We start from the raw sequence: 4838 nt of genomic DNA, 5'->3' as shown, positions 1-4838 counted from the left end.
GTAGCAACATATTTCTGAGTTGCAATTCCTTGCCTCCACTGTAAGACAAACCCCAGCCACATCTCCAGCACACAAGAACTCCAAACACCTGAACCGCAGCTGCCAGGGGTTCCTCCAGAACCTCCTCCCCCAGGAGCTTGCTACAAGTGCCAGAAATCTGGCCACTGGGCCAAGGAATGCCCACAGCCCGGGATTCCTCCTAAGCCACGTCCCATCCGAGCGAGATCCCACTGAAAATCAGACTGTTCAACTCACCTGGCAGCCACTCCCAGAGTCCCTGGAACTCTGGCCCAAGGCTCTCTGACTGACTCCTTCCCAGATCTTCTCGGCTTAGCAGCTGAAGACTGACACTGCCGGATTGCCTCGGAAGCCTACAGGACCATCACAGATGCTCTGATTAACTCTCACAGTGGAGGTTAAGTCCGTCCCCTTCTTAGTCAATACAGAGGCTACCCACTCCACATTACCTTCTTTTCAAGGGCCTGCTTCCCTTGCCTCCATAACTGTTGTAAGTATTGACAGCCAGGCTTCTAAACCTCTTAAAACTCCCCAACTCTGGTGCCAACTTAGAAAACATTCTTTTATGCACTCTTTTTTAGTTATCCCCACCTGCCCAGTTCCCTTATTAGGCCAAGACATTTTAACTAAATTATCTGCTTCCCTGACTGTTCCTGGACTACAGCCACACCTCATTGCTGCCCTTTTCCCCAGTTTAAAGCCTCCTTCGCATTCTCCTCTCGTATCCCCCAACCTTAACCCACAAGTATAAGATACCTCTACTCCCTCCTTGGCGACCGATCATGCACCCCTTACAATCTCATTAAAACTTAATCACCCTTACCCACTCAATGCCAATATCCCGCCCCACAGCACGCTTTAAAAAGATTAAAGCCTGTTATCACTCACCTGCTACAACATGGCCTTTTAAAGCCTATAAAGTCCCCTTACAATTCCCCCATTTCACCTGTCCTAAAACCAGACAAAGTTTACAGGTTAGTTCAAGATCTGTGCCTTATCAACCAAATTGTTTTGCCTATCCACCCCGTGGTGCCAAACCCATATACTCTCCTATCTTCAATACCTCCCTCCACAATCCATTATTCTGTTCTAGATCTCAAACATGCTTTCTTTACTATTCCTTTGCACCCTTCATCCCAGCCTCTCTTCGCTTTCACTTGGACTGACCCTGACACCCATCAGGCTCAGCAAATTACCTGGGCTGTACTGCTGCAAAGCTTCACGGACAGTCCCCATTACTTCAGTCAAGCCCAAATGTCTTCCTCATCTGTTACCTATCTCGGCATAATTCTCATAAAAACACACGTGCTCTCCCTGCTGATCATGTCTGGCTAATCTCCCAAACCTCAATCCCTTACAAAACAACAACTCCTTTCCTTCCCAGGCATGGTTAGTGCGGTCAGAATTCTTACACAAGAGCCGGGACAGCACTGTGTAGCCTTTCTGTCCAAACAACTTGACCTTACTGTTTTAGCCTAGCCCTCATGTCTGCGTGCAGCAGCTGCCACTGCCCTAATACTTTTAGAGACCCTTAAAATCACAAACTATGGTCAACTCACTTTCCACAGCTCTCATAACTTCCAAAGTCTATTTTCTGCCTCACACCTGATGCATATACTTTCTGCTCCCCGGCTCCTTCAGCTGTACTCACTCTTTGTTGAGTCTCCCACAATTACCATTGTTCCTGGCCCGGACTTCAATCTGGCCTCCCACATTATTCTGGATACCACATCTGACCCTCATAACTGTATCTGGCTGATCCACCTGACATTCACCCCATTTCCCCATATTTCCTTCCTTCCTGTTCCTCACCCTGATCACATTTAGTTTATTGATGGCAGTTCCACCAGGCCTAATCGCCACTCACCAGCAAAGGCAGGCTATGCTATAGTATCTTCCACATCTATCACTGAGGCTACCGCTCTGCTCCCCTCCATTACCTCTGAACAAACCGAATTAGTTGCCTTAACTCAAGCCCTCACTCTTGCAAATGGACTACGCATCAATATTTATACCGACTCTAAATATGCCTTTCATATTCTGCACCACCATGCTGTTATATAGGCTGAAAGAGGTTTCCTCACTACGCAAGGGTCCTCCATCATTAATGCCTCTTTAATAAAAACTCTGCTCAAGGCCGCTTTACTTCCAAAAGAAGCTAGGGTCATTCACTGCGAGGGGCATCAAAAGGCATCAGATCCCGTTGCTCTAGACAACGCTTATGCTGATAAGGTGGCTAGACAAGCAGCTAGCTTTCCAACTTCTGTCCCTCACGGCCAGTTTTTCTCCTTCTCATCAGTCACTCCCACCTACTCCCCCGCTGAAACTTCCACCTATCAGTCTCTTCCCACACAAGGCAAGTGGTTCTCAGACCAAGGAAAATATCTCCTTCCAGCCTCACAGGCCCATTCTATTCTGTCGTCATTTCATAACCTCTTCCATGTAGGTTACAAGCCGCTAGCCCGTCTCTTAGAACCTCTCATTTCCTTTCCATCGTGGAAATCTATCCTCAAGGAGATCACTTCTCAGTGTTCCATCTGCTATTCTACTGCCCCTCAGGGATTGTTCCGGCCCCCTCCCTTCGCTACACATCAAGCTCAGAGATTTGCCTCCGCCCCCCACCAGGACTGGCAAATTGGCTTTACTCAACATGCCCCAAGTCAGAAAACTAAAATATCCCTTAGTCTGAGTAGACACTTTCACTGGATGGGTAGAGGTCTTTCTCACAGGGTCTGAGAAGGCCATCGCGGTCGTTTCTTCCCTTCTGTCAGACATAATTCCTCGGTTTGGCCTTCCCACCTCTATACAGTCCAATAACAGACCGGCCTTTATTAGTCAAATCACCCAAGCAGTTTCTCAGGCTCTTGGTATTCAGTGGAAACTTCGTACCCCTTACCATCCTCAGTCTTCAGGAAAGGTAGAACGGACTAATGGTCTTTTAAAGACACACCTCACCAAGGTCAGCCTCCAACTTAAAAAGAACTGGACAATACTTTTACCACTTTCCCTTCTCAGAATTCAGGCCTGTCCTCGGAATGCTACAGGGTACAGCCCATTTGAGCTCCTGTATGGACGCTCCTTCTTATTAAGCCCCAGTCTCATTCCAGACACCAGACCAACTTGGACTGTGCCCCAGAAAACTTGTCATCCCTACTATCTTCTGTCTAGTCATACTCCTATTCACCATTCTCAACTACTCACACATGCCCTGCTCTTGTTTACACTGCCGGTTTACAGTTTCTCCAAGCCATCGCAGCTGATATCGCCTGGTGCTATCCCCAAACTGCCACTCTTAAAGTAAATAAATAATCTTTGCCGGCAAGGCTATGCTGAACCTCCTTAGGCACTCTCTAGGTAGATGTCCTAGGTCCTCCCAATTCTTAGTCCTTTAATACCTGTTTTTCTCCTTGTCTTATTCCCTTCTTTTTTCACTTCATACAAAATTGTATCTAGGCCATCATCAATAATTCTATAAGACAAATGTTTCTTCTAACAACCCCACAATATCAGCCCTTTCCACAAAATCTTCCTTCAGCTTCTCTCTCCCATTCTAGGTTCCCATGCTGCCCCTAATCCTGCTCGAAGCAGCCCTGAGAAACATCGCCCATTGTCTCTCCATACCACCCCCAAAAATTTTCGCCACCCCAACACTTTACCACTATTTCATTTTATTTTTCTTATTAATATAAGAAGACAGGAAGGTCAGGCCTCTGAGCCCCAGCTAAGCCATCATATCCCCTGTGACCTGCACGTACACATCCAGATGGCCGGTTCCTGCCTTAACTGATGACATTCCACCACAAAAGAAGTGAAAATGGCCTGTTCCTGCCTAAACTGATGACATTGTCTTGTAAAATTCCTTCTCCTGGCTCATCCTGGCTCAAAAACTCCCCTACTGAGCACCTTGTGACCCCCACTCCTGCCCGCTAGAGAACAACCCCCCTTTTTCCTTTACCTATCCAAATCCTATAAAACGGCCCCCACTCCTATCTCCCTTCGCTGACTCTGCTGACTCTTTTCGGACTCAGCCCGCCTGCACCCAGGTGAAATAAGCAGCGTTATTGCTCACACAAAGCCTGTTTGGTGGTCTCTTCACCCGGACGCGCATGAAAGTTGGTTTGTATGAGACGGTTAAAAAGGCCAAAGATAAAAGATTTATTTATTTATTTGTCTATGAAGTTGCTGTTTATTTATTTATTTATTTTTTGGCCTATTTCACAGATGTGTGAAACAATGTTGTCCAACGATGAACTGGAATTTTATTTTGCTGAGTTGTTCTAACAACAACAGCAAAGACATCATGCATAAACCTTGTATAAGATCCACACATGGTTGCCAAGATAGGAAATACCTATGCCAATTCAATTAAGTCAAGTTAAACAGAAGACGATACTTTCAGGGATCATTTCTGTAGTTTGCTACTAGAGAAGTTCCTCTAAACATGTAGAGAAAAAACTGTGAAACAGGAATATATGAAGATCATCAAAGAATGGACCAAATGCCACAATGTCATTATCATTTTTATTCATCACCTCATTAACATGGATACAACCATTGCCCCTTCTGAATTCTCATGGCAGGGATTAGTTATCATGCCCTTCATACCAGGAGCTAGCCCCATGAGTAAATGTGTTCCTGGTTTAACTCTGGAAATGCTCAGACAGTAGTTAAGGGACCATGGGGCACATAGCAACCTACGAGGTCTTAAATAGAAACTGCCCGTGGCTCCACCCTTTCTCTCAGCGCACATTCACTCCATCAGGAAATCCCATCAGCTCTGCCGGATTCCTGGATCTTTTCACTCACCAGCTCCAGGGCCA

General features: G+C 46.2%; 1 pseudogene; it reads left to right on the top strand.

Moving 5' to 3' along the window:
- The first annotated feature begins 4401 nt into the window (after positions 1 to 4401).
- Positions 4402 to 4485, top strand: LOC112204334 (small nucleolar RNA U3; annotated as a pseudogene).
- Positions 4486 to 4838: the final 353 nt, after the last annotated feature.

This window comes from Pan troglodytes, chromosome 7, assembly GCF_028858775.2.
Source record: "Pan troglodytes isolate AG18354 chromosome 7, NHGRI_mPanTro3-v2.0_pri, whole genome shotgun sequence".
NCBI classification, from domain to species: Eukaryota; Metazoa; Chordata; class Mammalia; order Primates; family Hominidae; genus Pan; species Pan troglodytes.
This window is presented reverse-complemented; position numbering and strand designations above follow the sequence as displayed.